At 45.7% G+C, this 25,232-nt stretch overlaps 3 non-coding genes across 3 annotated transcripts; 2 read left to right on the top strand and 1 right to left on the bottom strand.

Moving 5' to 3' along the window:
• Positions 1 to 5,544: 5,544 nt before the first annotated feature.
• Positions 5,545 to 5,616, bottom strand: trnaw-cca (transfer RNA tryptophan (anticodon CCA)). Its single transcript has one exon. It is a non-coding gene; the product is annotated as a tRNA-Trp (tRNA).
• Positions 5,617 to 15,639: 10,023 nt separating this feature from the next.
• trnan-guu (transfer RNA asparagine (anticodon GUU)) lies at positions 15,640 to 15,713 on the top strand. Its single transcript has one exon. It is a non-coding gene; the product is annotated as a tRNA-Asn (tRNA).
• Positions 15,714 to 20,636: 4,923 nt separating this feature from the next.
• Positions 20,637 to 20,719, top strand: trnal-cag (transfer RNA leucine (anticodon CAG)). Its single transcript has one exon. It is a non-coding gene; the product is annotated as a tRNA-Leu (tRNA).
• The last annotated feature ends 4,513 nt before the right edge of the window (positions 20,720 to 25,232 follow it).

Raw genomic sequence — 25,232 nt, 5'->3', positions numbered from 1 at the left:
GAGAACTGCACGCAGTACTCCAGCTGTGGCCTAACCATTGTTTTATATTCAAGCATAATCCAGGCCTCGGCTAATAAAGGCCAGCATTCTGCATGTCTTCTTAACCAGCTAATCCACCTTGCCTGCTACCTTAAGGGATCTGTGGACATGCACTCCCAGGTCGCTTTGTTCCTCTACAATTCTCAATGTCCTACCATTTAATGTTTAATCTCTTTCTATTGTGTCTGTAAGCACTCAAGTAATGACTCCATGAGGCAAGGTATTGTACTTGAACTGTGGTGACATTAGTCCATTTATTGCAGTTCCTGAGTGAGGGTACAGTATGGTGAGCTCCGTTTTATACCTGGTTACCTGTCGTGTACAGGTGATCCCGAGGTCTCCACCAGTTGCACCCTCTGGTGGTACAGGCATAGTGTGTACAGTGTGAAGTTACATCCAGTAGTATTATGTAACTGTACATTGAGTGTACAGGGAGTATACTTATACTAAACAGACACAACATCACTCTCCCCTTAGTCTTGTGCCACTTGCCTTTGCATTGTGTGCTCTGGCCCGAGACTTGAGTGCCCAAAGCCCTTGCATCTTGTCAATGCTTTGGCTTGGTTCTCTCCCTGTGGACCCCCAAGTCCTTATTACCACGACATTGGGAAATGTTCAGCAGTGGATGGTTGGAGGTTGCAGTGGGGGTTGAGTGGGTTCTGGGTGTGATCCATGTGTGTCCATGGCTTCATACATCCATTCCCCCCCCTGCACCCTCCGCCCCCCCATACATAGACCATGTGTGTGGCTCAACACCTGCATGTGCAAACCTGTACAGACAGAAAGAACAAAAAAACATCGGATTAGTTACATCACTGTTTGGGATCTGCAGTAGTGGAACAAGTACATTTTACAGGTAAGGTACATACGTGGTATCACAGTCTTGCCCCTGGGTTGTGTAGGTGCAGGTGGGTGAGGACACTACTTCCAGAGTAACCAGACTGTGTCCAGGTTGTCTGATAGCGGCGCTGTGTCCCCTGCCAGCTGGGTGGGCTCAGATCGCTCACCTGGCTGAGTCTCAGAGCCTTTACCGTTGCCTAGTGATGGGCAGAGCCACATAAGTTTGTGGCCTCCTTGTCCTCCTTTGAGGGCTGCGGTGTCTCCCTGCTGCTCTTCAGCGATAATGGGAGCCTGGTCATCCCAGGTCCTGTTGGGAGGGCAGGAGGGTGCTATCCGCTCGCTCCCAGTACTGGCCCTGGTGGCCAGAGAGGTAGAGCCGATCGGGGGCAGGGTACCGGTAGTGGTGCCTTTGCCGTCCGCTGATGACTGGCCCTGCAGCTGGTATGCTCCCTCTGTGTGTGGCCACACTCCCTGGGGTATCACATTGGTCCCGGAGGGGCAGGCTACATGGTCGCGGAACCTGGGTGCTGACGGGACGTTGCCCTTGGTTTTGTCGGCATGCTTGTAAATCCCAGCATCGCACGTCATCACTTCGTTTACTCTCACAATCATTTGGTTCTGACCGCAATTGCCCGACTTATCATGATTAGTTACATTTACAAACTTGAAATTGTCAGTTACATCTTTTACATTTGTATCACCATCATCGCTATATAAAGAGTGGAAATGTCCCTTTAATTGTGATGGGTTGCCGGTCTCCTTTAAGAGGGTCTTTCAATCTTTACCCCAATCCAGTTCGCCGCTCGGCGTCACGTGTTGCTCCCTTGTGGTCTGGCTGCCGCCATCTTGACTTCAGGTCCTTCACCTCGTGGTTCAGACGCCATCTTCTTTCTCTCCATGAGGTAGGCTGCGGTGATTCTTTTGTCCCCAGGTTCTGCCACGGAAGACAGGAAGTTATCTTCTGCGTGAATTTTCTTCTCCGGAGTCCTGCCACTGGAGCCTGGAAGGTGAGGTCTGGTTGTTTGGGCTGGATCATCTCGCCGTTGGGTTGAGCGGTCTGTGTCGTCGCCGCACAGTCGAGTTGGGCGGTTGGTTTTTCAGGTGTTGTGCTGTATCCAACTTCGGGGCCATGGGGGATGTCGATCGCTGGAGGTTGGAGCTATTCCCAGCTCCAATTGATCTTTTTCATCCACCTTCTTCCTAATAGCTTTGGACCATCCCCAGCAACGGTCCACAAATGTAACCTGTGCATCTCGCCACCATGGGACACCTGGACATCCACGCTGCCAACGACTGGGATGTATCGTTTGTGTAGGTGAGCAGTTTCACTTCGATCGGGATCATTTTAGGTCGTTCGATTGGATTGTCCCAGAGTTTCTCAAAGGCTGCCTGATTCATCAGTGACTGGCTCGCCCCTGTGTCCACCTCCATCGTGACTGGAACATCGTTGACTTCATCTTCCATTTTCAACGGGGAACTCTCGGTGGTGCAGGTAAACACTCCGTACACCTCATTGTCGCTGGACTCCGGATGATCAGCTAACTCTCCATCGACTCGGTGAGTATGATTTCTCTTGCATATTCGCTGGAGGTGGCCCTTCATGTTACAGCCTTTGCAAGTATAGTCTTTATAGCGGCACTGGTGGGCCCTGTGATTTCCTCCACAGCGCCAGCATGGGGTTGGCCGGTTGGCCCCATGTGGCGGACTCAGGATTGTGGGACTCGGGGTTCTGTTCTCTCTTCCCTGAGAGAGACTGCTAACAGCAGCCCTGCCTCTAAAAGGCACCTTTCGGTTCACAGTACTTGCCGGGTTAGAGTCCTGGGGGTGAGACATCCACTTGGAATCGCAGGCCGAGATCATGAACGCCTGGCTCACGTTAATTGCCTTCTGCAGGGTGGCCGTGGTGTCCGCAGAGAGCAGCCTGTGGAGAAGGCCCTTGTGACCGATTCCAATAACAAAGATGTCCCTTAGTGCTTCGGTGAGGTGATTGCTAAAATCACATGGTGCAGCCAATCGTCTCAGGTCTGCAGCATATTTTGCGATTTCTTGGCGTTCGGATCCACCGGTGGGGAGAGAACCGGTGTCTGGCCGTGAGGATGCTCTCTTTAGGTTTGTGCTCTTCCTGTACCAACGTTACGAGCTCAAGATATGTTATTGTCTTCTCTGGGACTAGCAGGGCCCTGACAAGGCCATAGACGGTGGGCCCACAACTACTGAGCAGGATAGCTCTGCACTTATCAGCCAGCGAGGTCGGGTCGTCTCCCCCCATGTCATTTGCAATAAAGAAGTGTTCGAGACTTTCCACAAAGGCCTTCCAATCTTCCCCATCGGCGAATTGTTCAAACGTGCCAAGGTTAGCCATTGTCACATGGAAATTCGTATTCTCGTCACCAGTTATTGTGTCTGTAAGCACTCTAGTAATGACTCCACGAGGTAAGGTATTGTACTTGAACTGTGGTGACCTTAGTCCACTTATTGCAGCTCCTGAGTTAGGATACAGGACTGTGAGCTCCCTTTTATATCTGGTTACCTGTTGTATGCAGGTGACCCCGAGGTCTCCACCAGTTGCACCCTCTGGTGGTACAAGCATAGTGCATACAGTGTGAAGATACATTCAATGGTCTTATGTAACTGTACATTGAGTGTACAGGGTGTATACTTATTTTATACATGCACAACAAAGATCATCGGTTAATTAATGGTGTTTTCCCGTAAAAGCAGGATAAAATTTAACAATGATTTAATTTCTGCATTTAGAAAGACATGGGTTAATCACGGATAGTCAGCATGGATTTGTTCAGGGAAGATTTTGTCTGACTCACTTGATTGAATTTTTTGAGGAGGTAACCAAGTGGATTGATGAGGGCAGTGCGTATTATGTAGTGTATAAGGATTTTAGCAAAGCTTTCGCCAAGTTCCCACATGGAAGACTGGTCACAAAAGTAAAAGCCCATGGGACCAGGGCAAAGTGGCAAGTTGGATCCAAAATTGGCTCAGAGGCAGGAAGCAAAGGGTAATGTTTGATGGGAGTGTTTGGGACTGGAAGGATGGTTCCAGTGGTGTTCCACAGGGCTCAGTGCTAGGTCCCTGGCTTTTAGTGGCAACATCAATGATCTAAACTTAAATATAGGAGGTATGATTAAAATGTTTTCAAGTGATACTAATTTAATCCAGAGAAGTGTGAGGCTGTGCATTTGGGGAGGGCAAACAAGGAAAGAAACACACATTAAATGGTCCGACATTGAGAAGTGTGGAAGAACAAAGGGACCTTGGAGTGCATGTCCACAGATCCCTGAAGGTAGCAGGCCAGTTGGATAAGGTGGGTAAGAAGGCGCACGGAATGCTTGCCTTTATTGGCTGAGGCATGGGATAGAAGAGCAGGTTGGTTATGCCTGAAATGTATAAAACACTGGTTAGGCCACAGCTGGAGTACTGTGTGTAGTTCTCGTCACCGTATTACAGGAATTATGTGATTGTATGAGAGGGTACAGAGGAGATGAACGAGGATGTTGCCAGGCGTGGAGAATCTTAGCTATGAGGACAGATTGGATCGGCTGGGATTGTTTTCATTGGAACAGAGGAGGCTGAGGGGAGACAACATTGAGATGCATAAAATGATGAGGGGCCGAGATATAGTAGATAGCAGAGGGGTCAACAATCAGGGGGCATATATTTAAAGCAATTGGTAGAAGGTTTAAAGAGGATTTGAAGGTAAAATTCTTCATGCAGAGGTTTGTGGGGGTCAGGAACTCGCTGCATGAAAGAATGGCGGAGGTAGATACCACATGTAAAAAGTATTTGGATGTGCACCTGAAGTGCCGTAACCCAGAGCTGGAAAGTGGGATGAAGCTGGATCGCCTCTTGTTGGCCGGGGTGGAAGTGATGGGCCGAAATGGCTGCAAACTTCTATCATTCTATAATTCGATGAAAAATGTAAATGTCCAATGTGGATGTCGAAACCACGACCCTGAGATTAAAAGTCTTATGTTCCACCGACTGAGCTCGCCAGGCTTCTGCCAAACATACCGTTCTCTCACTAATTGCAGACAGTCGCCTGTTGGCTCTGCCCCAGATGTTTAAACTTACTGTCGAGGAACTGCCAGGATCTTCTTGAATGGTGGACCAGGCTCGAGGGGCCGAATGGCCTATTCCGGCCACTAATTCTTACATGCTTATCATCTTATGAACTTTTCACAGGAGAACAAACTCGCCCCTGAGCATGCATGAGGAGAAAGCTCCAGAAAATATTCCCGTCTGTGAGGCGAGCGTGTTAACCGCGACACTGCGGAAACATCTCCACTTTCAGCACCAGGTCAGACGGAGATGTTCAGCGAGCAGGTGAGCTGCTGAATCCCAATTTTAAGGAGTTGGTCCTGGTGTCAAACAATGAGTTTCGCTTAATGATTAAAAATAAGAAATGTCAGAAGTTGGATTCAAACCCACACCTCCAGAGAAAACTGCGATCTAATCACAGCACCTTCGACCGCTCGGCGGTGTGTGTGGCCACCTGCAAGTTGATTTTGAACTGTTGTGTCCTGTCACATGAATTAAATGAGGGCAGCAGGCGTATCTCTGCCTGTCACCGGGGAAACAGTGAGACAGGCCTTGGAACAAGGGTCTGGTTATTGCCAAACAGCAAAGAAAATATTAATGTTGAAAGAACAGTGACCCCGACGTGATTTGAACACGCAACCTTCTGATCTGGAGTCAGACGCGCTACCGTTGCGCCACGAGGCCTACACGATGTGCTTGAGATGTTCTTCTATATGAAGCTTTAACAACACAAGGGGCATTAAAATGCCCGTCCATTTCCACCAGGTGTCAGAAGCAACGCTCACCTGCCAGTCACCGTATGTTTTTTTCTTCAACTTTTGTGTTGTTTTCATGGAAAAGCATCATTAATTAACCCCTCACCTTCATTTGCACAATGAAAGAAATGCTAACTGAGGGACAGTCGATACTTCAATCATTTGTCCTGTGCTTTGGGGAGCGGGCAGGGCAGTGGACCTGAGTCCATGATCGCATCGGCCATAATCGTATTAAGAGACTGAGCAGGCTCGAGGGGCGTATGACCAACTCCTGCTCCTATTTCTTTTGTTCTTATGTTCTTCAGCATGTTAACCCCTTTTACACACTGTATTGCCGATGTCACCAGGAATCTGGGGTAACTTTTGTCAAATTTAACAGCACCGGTTATTCCTTCCGTGCAGAGAAAATAGAATCAGTCGTGAAGATAAAATCCCATGGTGATCATTTTCAGATTCAACGCAGTAGGATTTCAAATAAAGTGAAAGAATTTTACAGTGAAAAGATTTGGAAGTTTTATTTGTATTTGTATCTTTAATTAAACTTTGTGGCGTCTGACTCCCGTTCATGCCTCTGCTGAATAAGAAAGGAGGGTTTGACGTTGACCAGACTGCACTGCCCCTGATATTTGTGAGCTCATCCTTTATATTCAGTGGTTTCTCGCCCTTTGATGGGCTGCAGTGTAGCGGATATCACGTTGGCCTCACACGTGAAAGGTCCCCGATGGATCCGTTTTCTCTCACTGAAAGTTATCTATTTATTGGTTAAATAAAGAGCAATTCAGGAATAAGGGAGCCCTTTTACCAGGAGTATAAATAGCAAATAACGACAGCAAACGCTGGAAATCTCAGCAGGTCAGGCAACATTTTCCAGGAGACTAAGCTCTCCTCCGATTGTTCCCTTATAGCAAGTTTAAACATAATGTTTCTACCCAGAATCAAACCCGGTACATTTCATGTATAAAGCAAATGTGATAACCACTACACGACAGAAACCTCTGGCAAAACAGTCCCAACAGAGGGGAGCTGACCAGTGAGCTCCCTCTGTGCTGATCAGGAATGTGTTGGCTCACCTGAAACAACTTCTGTCCCACACTGAAAGTTCTCAATCCTTCTCCTCCGCTGCCCTTTACAGAAATGTCACGGATCACCCAGCCACCGTGTTCACTTCCACATCCTCACAGTGGGGCCACAGAGGCTCCTACCGTCTCCCCGCGATCAGTGAACTCGCCCAGTTTACTAAATTAAACCCGGAACACGTGCCCGGCAAAGGGCAGGGGAAGCCAGATAGTCTGTAAGCTTGGTCTATCGCAGAAAATATTGGTATTCATGGTGATTACAGCAATTATTAATCGTCTCACAGTCCTCAATTATTTTGATGCGATGAATTGATCGAGAATTGAAATCAGTTTAGTGCGCCGGACCTTAACCCCTCGACCACCAGGGAACGGGTATGATACATATAGATATATTTATATATATTTATATATGAACCTGAATATCAACGGCTCGCTACCGAGACCTCATGGTGCAACGGGAGTGCGTCTAACTTTGAGTGAGAGAAATTGTTTCACAGTGATACCCATTTCATCTTTTGTTCCCTTTTAAACACTAGAAACTGAGACAGGGGGAATACATAGGGAAATAAAAGCACAGGGATAAAGACAAGAGGAAGAGAGAAGGGGAAAGATACTGTCCCCACCCAGAGCTAATGCAGAAACCCCTCTGCTGCGCTCGGGGTGGCCACCCACAGCCTGGATACACAAACGGGAGAACACCAGCGGCAGGTCGGGCCATAAAAGGAACGGCGAGCGGCCCTGGGAGCAGCTTGGAGGTCCTGGGAGACTACTCCAGGGAGCAGTGCGAGCTGGTGCAGGAGGGCGGCGGCAGCGAGGAGTGACGTCATCAAAGTCCAGGTCTGTGATTGGAGCGTGGGCAGATACAGCAGGAGCATCGAGAACGGGCCGAAGGAGCGGCGAGAGACTGTAGAGGGACGTGATCGGGGCCCAGGGGAGGCATGAGTTTGGGACCAGCGGCCCAGGGGCAGCACGGACCAGCCCACACTGTGATATGTGTGTGCACTAGGTCCGTGCAGCAGAGCTGTTCGCCTGTCGACTTGGTTAACCCTTGCCACTGAACCAAGACCTCGCTCTGTCAAGCCCATGTGATGGCTGTAGTGCAACGGCCACCACACATTAAAAAAATCCACGCACAGGCATCTTCCACCCTTTGGGATGGAGTTCGGGTCCTTCATTGAAACACCTGTGAACTCATCCTTTTTCGGCGTGGAAGCAAGTCATCCTCGTTTCGAGGGACCGCCTATGATGATGATGATGATGATGGATACATTAACGTCGCAACAGCTCAGTGAGTGGGACCGTGCGGCGCTTCAGAAGACATGTCGAAAAGGCAAAGTCACTGATTCCGTCTCATGTGCTGCTCCGATCAAGAACAGCAACACACACTAAAAATGCGTCAATAATGGTGACATCTTATCTCCACGTTTGCTAAGCAGGGGGTTTGTTGGTCGAGGGGTTTGATTCTTGCTTCGCAGTTGTTACTTGAAATTTGCAGAAAAATCCTGGCTTCAAATCCCAGACCAGCCTTGAGTTTGCATTGAAATTCTGCAAAGAAGGACTTACGTTTCTGCAGCGTCTGTCAGGAACTCATGATGCCCCAAAGCGCTTTACAGCCGTTGAGTTGCCTTTGAAATGTTGTCATGTGAGGAAAGATGTGCCCAAATCACCTCAACTCTTTGCAAACGAGTTCATAGAATCAAATACGATTACAGCACAGAAGGAGGCCATTTCGGCCAATCGTGTCCGCGCCGGCCAACAAGAGACTATCCAGCCTAATCCCACTTTCCAGCTCTAGGTCCATAACCCTGCAGTTCAGGTGAACATCCAAGCACTTTTTAAATGTGGTGAGGGTTTCTGCCTCTACCATCCTTTCAGGCAGTGAGTTCCAGACCCCACAACCCTCTGCGTGAAGAAATATCCCCTCCAAACTTTCGACCAATTACTTTAAATTTATGCCTCCTTGTTGTTGATCCATCTGCTAAGGGAAATAGGTCCTTTCTATCCACTATATCTCAGACCCTCATAATTTTATACACCTCAATGAGGTCTCCCCTCAGGCTCTGTTCCATGGAAAACAAATCCAGCCTATCTAATCTGTCCTCATGGCTAAGATTCTCCACTGCCGGCAACATCCTCGTAAATCTCCTCTGCACCATCTTCAGTGCAATCATGTCCTTCCTGTAATATGGCGACCAGAACTGCATGCAGTACTTCAGCTGTGACCTAACCTGCCCCACCGACCCCATCTCTTGTATTCTATGCCTCGGCTAATAAAGGCAATCATTCCATATTTCTTCTCAATCACCTTAGCTACCTGGCCTGCTACTTTCAGTGATCTGTGGACATGCACTCGCTGGATTCTGGGGAGGACCCAGCAGATTGGAAAACTGCAAATGTAATGCCCCTATTTAAAAAAGGAGGCAGACAAAAAGCAGGAAACTATAGACCAGTTTGCCTAACATCTGTGGTTGGGCAAATGTTGGAATCATTCAGCTCAGTACCCCTTTCCTGCTTTCTCTCCATACCCATTGATCCCTTTAGCTATAAGGGCCACATCGAACTCCCTCTTGAATATATCTAACACACTGGCATCAACAACTCTGCGGCAGAGAATTCCACGGGTTAACAACTCTCTGAGCGAAGAAGTTTCTCCTCATCTCAGTCCTAAATGGCTTACCCCTTATCCCTTAGACTCTGACCCCTGGTTCTGGGCTTCCCCAACATCGGGACCTGTCCAGTCCCGTCAGAATTTTATATGTTTCCATGAGATCCCCTCTCATTCGTCCAAACTCGAGTGATCTCTCGATCCCTTGATTCCCAGAGACTCGAAAAATCTATCTAACGCAGCCTTGAATATATTCAGAGACTCAGCATCCACAGGCCTGTGGGGCAGAAAATTCCAAAGATTCATATCCCTCTGAGTGAAGAAATTCCTCCTCATCTCTGTCTCAAATGGCCGACCCCTTAACCTGAGACTGTGCCCCCTCGTTCTAGACACTCCAGCCCGGGGGAAACAACCTCTCAGCATCGACCCCATCAATCCCCTTCAGAATATTGTGTGTTTCAATGAAATCACCTCTCATTCTTCGAAACTCCGGAGAGTATCGGCCCATTCTACACAATCTGTCAACTTAAGACAGTCCTCTCATCCCAGGAATCAATCTGGTGAACCTCAGTTGTACCACCTCCCAGGCAATTATTTCCTCCCTCAAATAAGGAGACCAAAACTGTGCGCAGTACTCCAGGTGTGGCATCACCAGGGCCCTATACAATTGTAGCAAGACTTCCTTACTCTTGTACTATGGGCTATATATTAGGTACTATGGGGCGAGTGCCCTGTTTTTTTTTGCTGTTTCGATGGTTGTATAAAACTATTAAATTTGACAGTTGCTCGGCAAACATATTTGTATTTCCTTCAGTGTACTCCTTACTCTTCAAGGGTTAGATTTTCCCCAAGCAGTTTTGTCGGCGCACTGACCTCAAGTGCACCGATTTTGCACGCTGGAAACGGCTCGGGGAAAAACTCGCCCCATCCTGGCCGCTGTGTACAGTCCCCGGAGTCCTGGCGTGGTGTCGATGGTAAAGTGGGGGGCGGAGCCAAATGCCTGCGCCGAAAACACTGCCGGCACCTTCGCGCATGGGCAGTAGGGAGAGAAAACTTGGCATTTTGCCATTTTTAAACAGTGTCAAACCCGATGAAAAGCACAGCAGCTTCTCAGCTTCTCCGGTCGCTCGACGGGCTCTCCCCCCGTCCCTCCCCGATAAAACGCACAGCTCCAGCAGCTGCAACTTCTCCGGTCCACAAGCTCACACTTCTCCGGTGTGAAGAGGCAGTATTTCACCTTCTCTCTTCCTCTTGTCTATATCCCTCAGCATTGTTTTCTGGATTTATTCCCCCGGCCTCATTTTATGTGTTTAAAAGGGAACAAAAGATGAAGTGGGCGACACTCTGGAACAATTTCTCTCATTCAAATATATCTATTTAGTGAAGTGAAATAAAGAGCAATTAAAGAATAAGGGAGAAGCCACTGTCACCCTTTTGACAGGAGAATAAACTCGCCCATGGCTGTTCATCCACAGAAAGTTTAAACATAATCTTCCTGCACGTGATGCTTCCGCGTGGAAAGCAAACGTGATAACGGCTCCACTGCGGAAACCGCTCTGACCAGAAGTACAGCAGAGGACAGCAGACCAGTGAATGCCTTCTGTGCTGATCGGGAATATGTTGGCTCACCTTAAACAACTTCTGTCCCTCACTGACAGCTGTCAATCCTTCTCCTCCACTGCCCTTTACACAAACATGTCACTGATCCCCACCCACCACCCCACATCCCCATCGTGTTATCTTCCATGTTAGCACAGTGGGGCCGCGGAGGCACCTACTCTCTCCCCGCGGTTAGTGAACTCAGTCAGTCTGTAAAATTAAAGTGGAACAAGTGTCCCGCAAAGGGCAGGGGAAGGAAGAGAGTCTGTAACCTGGGTTTAATTGTTTGTCAAAGGCTACCCGTCCTGTTGTGTATTTCCAGCAATTTCCTACTTTCACAGGTGGAGATAACGGGGCTGTACCATGCTCCAAAAATACAATGAGGTCGGGATAAAAGTTCCTCACATACTCAGGGCAAATTAAATGATTGAAGTTCTACAATGGATTAATTAATGATGTTTAAATCAACGAATCTTTTTTTCCACATGAGATGCATGTAACTCTTTCTTCTAAGGTTTTAATTTTGATGGAAGTGCAATTTCCCTGGCCGGAAATCGACCCAGGTCCGCGGTGGTGAGAGCGCCGAATCCTAATCACTGGACCACCAGGGAACGCTGCATTGCTGCATCGCTGCATCGTAATGCTTGGTGTCATTATTGTCCTTTTCAATCCACTTGTTTCACACCGAAACACATCGTAACCGTGATCTGAATTTAACGCCACGTCATTCTTTGAAATCACCTTTAAATGATTGGGTAAAACCACTCCTTATACCACGAAAAACAGCTTCGATTCCAGGTCAGGGCGGTAACTTCTGTAACAGCTTTTTTCAATTCAAAACCTTATAAAATTGAAGACATGCAGCTAATAAGAAAAAATAAGAATTAATTAAATCACAGTTAAATAACCGATAACCTTTTTCAGGATAAAATAAATATTAATATAGCTACTGAGGGACAGTAGTATCTTAAATCATTCATTTTCTCTTTACATGTGATGAATTTTTATCCCGATCTCATTTACGTGCTGTATGAGAAATTGTAAGTGTTTATGACTCAGTTGTAAAACCATTGATTGTGTGTGTGTCTATTCTTGATAGGAGGAGCACTTGAGACCAAAGTTCCAGTTCGATATATGCATCAATAGAATCAATTTTCACCAGTTCCTTTAAACCCAATAACATAATTTATTTTGATTGGACTGGATGGAGGAACATGATCCATGTAAAAAATTGTTATCGTTTTACTTGTGCTGAATGGTCATAAAAGTATTGGAGTGGGAACTCACTGGATAACAGCAAAGCTTGCAATGTTTGCGGAATATATTCGTGCAGCCAAAATGCACAATGACAACCCGGAACTGTGCGGCACCGAATCCTCGGGGAAAAACATTAAAAGGCTTCGCCCGGAGATGGGTTTGGATTACCCACCTTTCAGTTACCAGCCGAATGCGCTAAACCATTGGAACACAGATACACACTGCAAGACATGCAACACCAGGGTGTCAGTCAGTTAAAGCTTCAGATTGCTCTGACCGGGATCGAACTTATCCACTCTCAGTTGTACTTTTCCCAAGTAAAGTGTGGAACATTCATTGTGGATGTGTGGAAGCAGTCTGGTCCTGCACACTGCAAACACTTCCATGTCACCACCAACCAGCTCTCCCACAACTGGTGTGATCTACTTTCCAGCCTTCCAGTGCCTTGTCTGTGACGAAGTATGTTTCAAAAGTTTTGGAATAGTTGGTTCCACGGTGTAATGGTGAGCCCTCTTGATTTTAAATCTAGCGATCTGAGTTTAAATCTCGGTGAAACCTAAATTCTTGTTGTCCCAGCTGCTGAAAATTTGGGACAAACAAGTGAAAGACACCTGGTGCTGGTGGGCAGTTTTGTTGCCTTTTTCATTGATGCTTGATCTACAAGTCTAGTTGTCAAATTGTGTGCTCAACCCTCAGTTATCTGCTACAAATCAGCGGAGGATAAATCACTTTGTTGTCCAATGCTGCCTTTGTCTGCACAATGTGTGCTGAGATTATCTGTGCAATATGCATTCCGCAGGATGAATAAAAGCAATGCTTTTTGAAATGCAGGCATTGCATGTTTTGCACTCGATAAAACGTTGCATTTTCTTTTCTTTAATTTTACATTAATGCATTGCAATGCCAACGCACTTTTTACGTGGCAAGATCGATAATTAGCAGAGCGTAATGAAGACATCGCAAAGTTTCTGTTTAAAGAATGGACGCAGTCGAGAATATTTTGTGGATTTTATTTTTCTGAGGCTATTTTCCCTGTGCTGGGTTCACCCTGCGCAGATATGTGAAAAAGCTGGTTTTGTTAAAAATCCAGAGACCGCATAGCAGTTCGCTGGGACAAAAGAGCTGTCAGTCATCCATTGACAAAAGAGCTGTCGGCCAGGAAGAGGGGCCACTGACAAAGCCACTCTAATTTGTAAAAGCACTTCTCACCTCCATCTCAGAAGGAGACACAGAACAATGAACCCACCAGCCTGGCCAGCCAAGGAGGAGCTGGGTCGTTCCCATCACTGACTAAGTACCCGTGCTTAGAAACAAAGGGGTTTTAAAGATTGGCGGGAAAGATAGGGGTAGCAAGACTCCCAGAAAGACAGGGTCCTTTCCACATTATTATTAGCTTGGAGCTTGGTGTGAAGCTTGGAGCTTGCAGCTTGCAGCTTGTGTCTAGAGAGAGCCCCCTCTCCCTCTCGCTCTCGCTCCACTGATCTATGTACCAGAGGAAGGGGCCGCAGTACTGCAGAAGAAGCCACCGAGACTGAAGACCAGGCAGTGACTTCCCACAGCTGAGCTGAGCAAGGAAACGGGCTGCGTGTGGTGGTGAACATGGTCGCGAGTGTCCCAAGCCAGTAACCATATATCCCAGGCCAGCTGGGTAAGGGCTCAGGGTTTTCTCAGAAGGGAAGCTTTTCAGGGCTATTCTGGGGAGGGTAATTCATTGGTAGGGGTGGGGTTAGAATCCACCAGGGAATTACTGCGTGTTACTAGGTTCATTTCTGTACTGTATGTATGTTGTTTGTAACCGGGATTTTATTCTCCACAGAGAAAGTGATTTAGTTTAGCAGTGCATGTTTTAGACAGTGTATGTTAGACCAAATAAATATACTACGATTTATCACTGAAGCATCCCTTTCCGTGACTCATTTAATTTACACTCTGAATAATAATTCCCGGATCTAGAACTTTCGTAAGGTGGGGGCGATTCAAACCGTCCATCTGGCAATTGGGCGAGGATCACAAACACTTACAATATTTACTACAGGATATACTTGCTTTGGAGGCAGTTCAGAGAAGGTTCACTGGGTTGACTCCGGAGATGAGGGGGTTGACTTATGAGAAAAGGTTGAGTAGGTGGGGCCTCTACTCATTGGAATTCAGAAGAATGAGAGGTGATCTTATCGAAACGTTAAAGGTAATGAGGGAGCTTGATAAGGTGGATGCAGAGAGGATGGTTCCACTGATAGGGGAGACTAGAACTAGGGGGCATAATCTCAGAATAGGGGCTGCCCATTTAAATCTGTGATGAGGAGGAATTTCTTCTCTCAGAGGTTGTAAATCTGTCGAACTCACTGCATCAGAGAGCTGAGAAAGCCACGACATTTAATAAATTTAAGACAGAGATAGATTCTTAACTGATAAGAGAATAAGGCTTATGGGGAACGGGCAGGGATGTGGACTTGAGTCCATGATCGGATCAGCCATGATCATATTAAATGGTGGAGCAGGCTCGAGGGGCCATATGGCCTACTCCTGCTCCTAGTTCTTAAGTTCTTATGTTCTGAATAGCGACACACAAAAAAATGCTTTGATCATGGTTACACCTTATCTTCACATTTGTCAAACAATTGGCTCGTTGGTCTCGGGCTGTGATTTCCCTTGGAGTTATTAATTGAAATTTACGTGGGTTCCCAGAGGAGCCCTGATATTGCTCGCATATTTTGAAATTGCATCGAACTTTTGTAAAGAAGGACTTGCATATCTGCAGCGCCTTTCAGGAACTCATGACGCCCCAAAGCGCTTTACAGCCATTGAGTTATGTTTGAAGTGTTGTAGTTTGGGGAAAGATGTGCCCAGATCACCAAACATGTACCTCAACTCTTTGCAAAGAGTTTGGTGCAAATAATCAGGCGTCTCAGGGACTTGGACTTTCTTTGAATAAGTTCTGCTTGTACCTGCATTCAAGCTTGAAACAGCAACTGGGCTTCCATCTCACGGGACGTTTGGGGTTGATGTGCGTTGCTTTCAATCTTTGAAATTTCACCAAGCAAAGAAACGGTGAATCCAACTGTCCCTGTAAGCATTTATTTCCCGTTTAATCACAGGAATATCCGAAGTCAGGAGCTAAAAAGGAATTCAAACCTAATACTGGCTTCGGGACAATCAGAATACTTTGTCACAGACAAGGCACCGGAAGGCTGGAAGGTAGATCACACCGGTTGTGGGAGAGCTGGTTGGTGGTGACATGGAAGTGTCTGCAGTGTGCGGGACCAGACTGCTTCCACGCATCCTCAATGAATGTCCCTCCATTTATTTGGGAAAAGTACAACTGAGAGTGGACAAGTTCGATCCCGGTCGGATCAATCTGAAGCTTTAACTGACTGACACCCTGGTTTTGGATGTCTTGCACCTTATACTTTTATCAGTCTCTGTGGCGCAATGGGTTAGCGCGTTCGGCTGTTAACCGAAAGGTTGGTGGTTCGAGCCCACCCAGGGACGAAATGTTTAACTGTTTTTCCCCGAGTATTCGGTGCCGCACAGTCCCAGGTTGTCATTGTGTGTTTTGGCTGCACGAATCTATTCCGCAAATGTTGCCAGCAGTGCTGTTATCCAATTAGTTCCCACTCCAATATTTTATGAGCATTCAGTTCAAGTAAAACGATAACAATTTTTTACATGGATCATGTTCCTCCATCCAGCCCATTAGAAATAAATTATGTTATATGGGTTTAAAGAAACTGGTGGAAATTGATTCTATTGGTACATATATAGAACTGGAACTTCGGTCTCAAGTGCTCCTCCTATCAAGTATAGACACACACACAATCAATGGTTTTACAACTGAGTCATAAACACTTACAATTTTAAACCATTCTCATACAGCGTGTAAATGAGATAGGGATAAAACTTCATCACATGTAAAGGGAAAATGAATGATTGAGGATACCACTGTTCCTCAGTAATTATATTATTATTTATTTCATTCTGAAGAAGGTTATCGGCTAATTAACGGTGATTAAAAGAATTCTTACTTTTGCACGTTGGCTGCATGTCGTCAATTTTATCAGGTTTTGAATTTAAAAATGGGTTACAATGCTGGTTGAATACATGACCCCAAAGTCTTTTTGGGATCACAGGTTGAGTCTCTCTGGTGGTTTACGCTCTCTTGCAGAGCGCCTGAGTTGGGGCTCCGGTTGTTGGGCACTGGCCTGTGTGTCTGCTGTTTGCGGTGCCTCAGGCCTATCCGGACTGCCCACAGTGACTGGGCTCTCCTCCCTTTGGTTCCGGTGTTCGGTCACCTGTGCTGGAGTGAACTCTGTATCGTGTTCTTCCTCTGCTTCTTCTATGGGTTTGCTTAACCTCCTTTTTGTTTGATCCACATGTTTGCGGCAGATTTGTCCATTGGTTAGTTTAACTACCAGAATCCTATTGCCCTCTTTGGCAATCACAGTGCCTGCGAGACATTTAGGCCCTGCAGTGTAGTTGTGGACAACAACAGGGTCGTTTACACCAATATATCGTGCCCCCGCATTCCTGTCATGGTAGTTATATTGTGATTGGCGCCTGCTCTCAACAATTTCTTTCATGGTGTGGTGTATAAGGGATAATGGGATTTGAGCATCCTTATCATTAGCAGCCCTGCGGGTGGAACCCCTGTGAGCGAGTGTGGTTGGGATCTATTGGCCAACAGGAGGCGTGATAAGTGGCTTTGTAGGGAACCCCCTTGGATTCTGAGCATCCCCTGTTTGATTATCTGCACTTTTCGTTCTGCCTGGCCGTTTGAGGCTGGCTTGAACGGTGCCTTTCTGACATGGTTCATTCCATTGCCTGCCATGAAGTCCTGGAATTCAGTGCTTGTGAAGCACAGGCCATTGTCGCTGACCAAGATGTCCGGTAGACCGTGGGCGGCGAACATTGCCTGTAGACTTTCTACCGTGGCAGAGGATGTGCTTGAATTTAAAATGTCACACTCAATCCATTTGGAGTGAGCGTCTACTACAACCAAAAACATTTTTCCGATGAAAGGACCTGTGTAGTCATCATGGATGCGTGACCAAGGCTTGGCGGGCCATGGCCAAGGGCTAATGGGGGCTTCCCTGGGCGCATTGCCCAGCTGGGCACACGTGTTGTACCTGCGAACACAAACTTTCAGATCTGCATCTATCCCTGGCCACCAAACGTGTGACCTGGCAATTGCCTTCATCATGACAATGCCCGGATGCTCATTGTGGAGTTCTATGATGAACACCTCTCTGCCCATCTGGGGCATGACTACGCGGTTTCCCCACAGTAGGCAATCGGCCTGAATCGAGAGTTCATCCCTGCCCCTGTGAAATGGTTTAAATTCCTCAAAGACTCCCAAAGCAAGTGCTCTAGTCGGAGCTCCGTCATGGCAAACGAGCCAAAGGTGGGCAGCAGAAATTCTACAAGGACACAATCAAAGCCTCCCTGATAAAGTGCAACATCCCCACTGACACCCAGGAGTCCCTGACCCAAGACCACCCTAAGTGGAGGAAGTGCATCCGAGAGGGCGCTGAGCACCTCGAGCCTCATCGCCAAGTGCATGCAGAAATCAAGTGTAGACAGCAGAAAGAGCGTTCGGCAAACCTGTCCCACCCATTCCTTCCCTCAACGACTATCTGTCCCACCTGTGATAGGATCTGTGGCTCTAGTATTGGACTGTTCAGCCACCAAAGAACTCATTTTCGGAGTGGAAGCAAGTCTTCCTCGATTCCGAGGGACTGCCTATGTAGATTCCAAAATTCGTGGAAACCCCACAGTGTTTGGACTCACTGAAAAGGAAATTCGATTTGGGACGAGTAAACATAAAGTTTGGGATTCTAAAAAGCATGTGGAAGAAATCTACAATTCTTAATCAAGTTTGGGATTTTAAAAGACATGTTTGGGCCTGTGGGGAAAAGCTGCAGTGACAGAGGGGTGGGATTTAGAGTTTGGATATTGTAGCTAATCAGTTTGTCTGGGGGAGCTTTTTAACCGTAGTCAGGCTCCCAGAAAACATTAGCATTTAAACAATTGACCATGGAAGAAACATTATCCACCTTACCCACAGGACCCAAATATCACATCCATATTCCAACACCTTTTCAACCTGTATAGAAATATCTGGCTCAGCTCAGACTTCCCGAAGCCAAAGCAGTGCTATTACAATGGACAAGAGTTCATCAGTTCATAAAGAAGGAGTATCGCCATCCCAAAGTCTATCAACACCAGATTAAAACATTTAATCAAGTCTCAGTTAGCTAGTCCGCCAAAACATATACAAAGAAGACCACTTAAATCAATGGGCAGCAAAACTTAAACAAAAGAAACGTTAGATTTGGCACGAAGATTAAGCAGCCTCTCAGAGTATAACTGGGGGCCTATCGTACCAAGAGCAACCTATTTTTCTGACCATTACTTTGGAACAACTAGATCAAGATCGAGAGCACACGGCGAGATAACACAGGAAGAGACATCACGACATCAGAGAAAAGAACTTCAAAAAACCAATCAGTGGAACATCAATACCAACTGACTTGGTAACAGCCATCAACCGGACCACCGCGACCGACAGACCCAACCAGGAAAATCAACCACTAGAAAACCGGGGTCCACGCAAGTGTTCCACTCTACAATTTGTGCCTCGACTGTCCAGCAGGTAAAAATTACCGAAACAACTTAAAACCCTATTGATGACAAAGGATACCGGCTTCGGGACAATCAGAATACTTCGTCACAGACAAGGCACCGGAAGGCTGGAAGGTAGATCACACCGGTTGTGGGTGAGCTGGTTGGCGGTGACATGGAAGTGTCTGCAGTGTGCGGGACCAGACTGCTTCCACACATCCACAATGAATGTCCCACCCTTTATTTGGGAAAAGTACAACTGAGAGTGGACAAGTTCCATCCCGGTCAGAGCAATCTGAAGCTTTAACTGACTGACACCCGAGTTTGGGATTGTAATGTCTGTAAGCATGTAATGCTTGTAGCGCCACACTGTGGATGTGGACGTATTGTGTACTGCAACTGTACAGTTAATCATTAAACAGAACAGGCTCTTTCCGGAGAGTTCCGAGAGAGCAACCTGCATGTTCGGAAGCTGTGTGTGCTGTGCTCTGTGAAGATATCACAGGGATGTCTTGCAATATGTGCATCTATCAGTCTCTGTGGTGCAATGGATTAGTGCGTTCAGCTATTAACTGCAAGGTTGGTGGATCGTAGCCCATTCAGGGACAAAGCCTTTAATTGTTTTTCCCTGAGGATTCGGTGCCATGCAGTTCCAGGTTGTCATTGTGCGTTTTGGCTGCACGAATATATTCCGCAATCATTGCCAGCTGTGCTGTTATCTGGTTATACCAACTGTTACTTGCATTTCCGCGTGGTTGTTCGTTGTCTCGTCTCCAATTGATACGCTCATAATAAAGAACAATGAGTTAGTGTGACATTAGCTCCTTTAATAAGACTCCAGCGTGCTTATACATACCAATGGATGCTGGGAACCCTTGGGACTCCAACAGGTAGGCCCTCTGGTGGTGGTGTGATAGAGGTGGCCAAGCGCTAAATACATAACACAAGATGTGTACAGAAATCAACCATCAAAAGTCCTGTCATTAGCCACAGGGGTTTCCGGCAATTTTCTGATCACAAAGCGCTTTCAGTCCTTGTCCTTAACATTGCAGATGTGGAAATTGGGGAGTTTAATGACTTTGAAAGGAGAACATTGTTGTTTGGTGCAGTTCCGGTCAGAGAAATGTTTGTGAAAGGAACTTTTTGCAGAGAGATGGATTGAGCATTTCAGCTTGTTGCTGAACACTTCTCTCTGGGCACTGAGCTAAGCAGCAGTTTCCGTAGTGTAGCGGTTATCATGTTTGCCTCACACGCGAAAGGTCTCTGTTGCGAACCTGGGCGGAAACATTATTTGTGAAGCAAAAACTTGTCTGCAATAAAATTGAACAAAAGCAGTCCAGGGTACATTGTCGCATGAGCAATGAACATTTTAAAACTAATCTACTCAAATACAGAGTGTGTAAAATCAGATCGGGGATAAAACTTCATCAAGGGTTAAAGTTTCACTCATTATTAAAGTTCAGTTATTGAAATTCCGATTGTCCCTGTTCGCATTTCTTTCATTCTGTGAAACAACACTATCGGTTTATACCATCAGATCTAAGTTGCATTTGAAACCCACAAACAGCTCATTAATTATTCGCTCTTCCCCAGTTCCAGAGCTCAGAGGGTTATTGTCCATCCCTGGGATGTAAGCTACCTCCAACCCGGGCCAAACCTCCCCGTGCACCGATCACAGGCTCAGGAAAACCCCGGGGGAGAGGATATCCCGATCACTGGGCCTTCCAGCAACACTGAACAAGCGCCCAGTCCGAATCTTTCCCAAGTAATAACTTGTAACTGAAGCATCGAACAGTCAGGATGGCCGAGCGGTCTAAGGCGCTGCGTTCAGGTCGCAGTCTGCTCTGGAGGCATGGGTTCAAATCCCACTCCTGACATTCAGTGTTTTTAATTGCAAACTCATTTGTTTTGACACCAATATGAAGTGCTTTGGGACATTCATCTAACGTAATAAAATTACTCGACTTCAATTGCAAGTGGTGATATCAAATATACTTCCCAAACCGGGAAACGATCCTGGGTGGCTGTAGCGAAAGGAATGGGTTTGTGAAGCATTGAAAGGTGCCCTGTAAATATCTCGCACTGCTAATTTAAACTCACGGTTATAATTTGTTTCAGTGCAAAAGAAGGCAGGCTCGAAGGGCCAAATGGCCGACTCCTGCTCCTGGTTCTTGTGTTCTTATGCAGAGCACAGAACAGATGATTAAATTATCAACTCTCCCTCAGTTCGTATTTCTTTCATTGTGCAAAAGAAGATAATGTGTTCATTAATGATGTTTTCCCGTGAAAGCAACATAAATTTTAAGGAACAATAATCGACTAACATGGGGCTGAAACCCACAACCCTGAGATTAAGAGTTTCATGCTCTACCGACTGAGCTAGCCGGGCTTCTCAACATCTACCCTGTCAATCCCTTCAGAATATTGTCCGTTTCAACGAGATCACCTCCGATTCTTCGAAACCCAAGAGAGAATCGGCATATTCTACATAATCTCTCATGATAGGACAGCCCTCTCATCCCAGGAATCAATCTTTTGAACCTCTGTTGCACCACCTCCAAGGCAAGTGTGTCCTTCCTCAGATAAGTACTATGGGCGAATATCCTGTTTTTCTGCTGATTCTACTTCCTCCTCCTTTGATAGTCCTTCTCTGTACATTCTGTATTCTGCTTGGTTCTCTACTGAAATATGAGCCTGAAGTTTATCACAAGCTTCCGTTTTTGTGTTTTAGTTGATCTTCATTCATCCACCGAGCTGTAGCTAGCTATCATGCTATTTCTGCACCCTGCATGAGAATGTGTCTCGTCGTTATCCGATCTATCTCCTTTTTGAAAGTCTCCCAATGTGCATTTACTGTTTTACCGATAAATCTTTGGTTTCAATCTACCTGGGCCGGATCCCTTTCAACTCATAAAATTAGTCCTCCTACAGTTGGGTATTTTCACACATGATTATACCTTCTCCTTTTCCATAACTACTCTAAACCTAATGATATTGTGATCACTGTTTCCTCAATGCTCCTCCACAGAAACATGCTCTACTTAATCCATTTCCGAGATCCAGAACTGCTTTCTTCCCCATCGTGCTGGAAACATACTGACGGAGAAAGTTCTAATATAGATTTCAGGAAATCCTCCCCTGCATTTTCCCTTTGCATGGTTATTTTCCCAGTTTACGTTGAAGTCCCACATTATCACGACAGATCTTGAATCTTTCTGCATTTTACCTAAATTTACACCTCTTTATCCTTCCCACTATTAGGTGGCCGATAACATAATCGCTCATCTAACTTTCTACAGGCACATTCATTTAAAAAAGAATGTCGGATGGGAATAGGGCCACAAATCGATGGACAATATTAAATCACATGAAGCGATGGAAAAATTACATAAAATATGAAATAATTACTTTGCCTCTGTATTTACCAGGGACACAGGGCAGATGGACATGACGGTGGAATAATGTATGGGAAATTATATAACTGCAATAAGTAAAGAGGAGAAATATTAAATGAAAAACCAAATGAAAGGAGGATTGAACCCCTGGTCTGGATGGATTACATCCATACACTTTAAAATAATTCAGCGAAGAGATAGCAGGAGCACTATTTCAAATATTTAATGATTAGTTTGAAAAATGTGTAGTGTCAGAGGAATGGCGGATAGCTAACGTAATACTTATATTTGAGATGGAAGATAGAACATGTCCGGGGAACTATAGACCAGTCAGTGGATCTTCGGTGGTAGGAAAATAATGGAATCCCTTCTAAAGTAGAGAATAGAAAAATATCTATAAACCAAAAATATAATAATGTATAATCAGCGTGGATTCAAAAGCAAAGGTCTTGCTTGACCAACTTCTTTGATTTCATTGAAGAAGTAACAGGGAGAGTAGACCAGGCTAATGTGGTCGATATAATATACTTAAATTTCCAAAAAGTCTTTGATGAGGTACCACATATTAGAATAATGAATAAGGTCAGAGCTTGCGGTGTTAGGGGACAAGTCGTGGAATGTATAGCGAGCTGACCCCAAGACAGAAAGCAGAAGTAAAGGACTGTTATTCTGAGTGCAGAAGGTGTAAAGTGGGCTCCCATGAGGATCAGTGTGGGACCAATGCTGTTCACAATTTAAATTGTCCATTTAGACTTTGGAATCAAAAAAACAATTTCTACACTTTCAGATGAGGCCAAATTGGGGTGGGGCTGATAGACATTATTGAGGAGGACTGCAACAAACTACAACAAGACATTAACAATCTTGTAGACTGGACATTGAATTGGCAAATTCAATCCAACACAGACAGAGTGAGGTCATTTACTTTGGTAAGAAAGATAAGGTCAAATACTACGTGAGAATAAGAATCTAAGTGAGGTCAAGGAGCAAAGGGATCTCAGAGTAGAAATACAAATAAACAGTAAAGGTCGTGATGCGGGTTATACATCCATAAGAAGAAAATGGAGCACCAAGGGATAATTCAAGATGGATAGTGTTGAAAAGTAGTGAAGTTCTGTTGAACTGGTATCAAACTTTCTTTGGACCACACTTGCAGTACACTGTACAATTCTCATCGCCGTGTTATAAGAACATAAGAACATAAGAATTAGGAACAGGAGTAGGCCATCTCGCCCCTCGAGCCTGCTCCGCCATTCAATAAGATCATGCCTGATCTGGTCGTGGACTCAGCTCCACTTACCCGCCCTCTCCCCGTAACCCTTAATTCCCTTATTGGTTAAAAATCTATCTATCTTTGACTTGAAAACATTCAATGAGCTCGCCTCAACTGCTTCCTTGGGCAGAGAATTCCACAGATTCACAACCCTCTGGGAGAAGAAATTCTTTCTCAACTTGGTTTTAAATTGGCTCCTCCGTATTTTGAGGGCGTGCCCACTAGTTCTAGTCTCCCCTACCAGTGGAAACAACCTCTCTGCCTCTATCTTGTCTATCCTTTTCATTATTTTAAATGTGTCTATAAGATAACCCCTCATCCTTCTGAACTCCAAGGAGTAAAGACCCAGTCTACTCAATCTATCATCATAGGTAACCCCCTCATTTCTGGAATCAGCCTAGTGAATCGTCTCTATACCCCTTCCAAAGCTAGTATATCCCTCCTTAAGTAAGGTGACCAAAACTGCACGCAGTGCTCCAGGTGCGGCCTTACTAATACCTTATACAGTTGCAGCAAGACCTCCCTGCTTTTGTACTCCATCCCTCTCGCAATGAAGGCCAACATTCCATTCGCCTTCCTGATTACCTGCTGCACCTGCAAACTATCCTTTTGGGATTCATGCACAAGGACCCCCAGGTCCCTCTGCACCACAGCATGTTGTAATTTCTGTCCATTCAAATAATATTCCCTTTTACTGTTTTTTTTCCCCAAGGTGGATGACCTTCCACTTCCCGACATTGTATTCCATCAGCCAAACCTTAGCCCATTCGCTTAACCTATCCAAATCTCCTTGCAGCCTCTCTGAGTCCTCTACACAACCCGCTTTCCCACTAATCTTAGTGTCATCTGCAAATTTTGTTGCACTACACTCTGTCCCCTCTTCTAGGTCATCTATGTATATTGTAAACAGTTGTGGTCCCAGCACTGATCCCTGTGGCACACCGCTAACCACTGATTTCCAACCGGAAAAGGACCCATTTATCCTGACTCTCTGCTTTCTGTTAGCCAGCCAATTCTCTATCCATGCTAATACATTTCCTCTGACTCCGCGTACCTTTATCTTCTGCAGTAACCTTTTGTGTGGCACGTTATCGAATGCCTTTTGGAAATCTAAATACACCACATCCATCGGTACATCTCTATCCACCATGCTCGTTGTATCCTCAAAGAATTCCAGTAATTACATGGCCACTATGGTCAGATGTTCGACCCCAGTCAATGAACGACACTCAATACAGTTGTACATTGACAGATAGTCCCAGCAATACAGATTCAGTCCGGTCAGATATTGCAGTCTGCCAAGTGCCTCTCAGTTCTCACAACTCTATTGTGACAGCGAATCCCAGTAAGAAATAAACTTTAGAGGGCTTTTAGTGCCGAGGGCAGGTGCAAGTATACAAAGTGTTCCAACAACAGCAATAACTTCATCATTTGTGTGTCTGCAGAGTACAGAGTTACGGTTTCTGTTAAAGGAACGGCATAAATGAGCAGTGGGAATTTGGCTAATGTGGACTTCCGATTTATTGAAATTATGTCACTGCCCCTATCATTTCATGGTCATCACTACATTGTCAGATACAGAACAAGGCCAAATATGGATCACACACAGAGTTACACAACGTCAATGACTATAATTACTGACCAGGAAGAGCAGTGACTGCAAGGATCACGTAGAATATTTTATCAATGATGGAAAATGTCGCAGGCATTGTCATGTATTCA

Source organism: Pristiophorus japonicus, unplaced genomic scaffold (assembly GCF_044704955.1).
Source record: "Pristiophorus japonicus isolate sPriJap1 unplaced genomic scaffold, sPriJap1.hap1 HAP1_SCAFFOLD_130, whole genome shotgun sequence".
Taxonomy (NCBI): Eukaryota; Metazoa; Chordata; class Chondrichthyes; family Pristiophoridae; genus Pristiophorus; species Pristiophorus japonicus.
The sequence above is the reverse complement of the archived record's forward strand: the minus strand, read 5'-3'. Positions and strand labels throughout refer to the sequence as shown.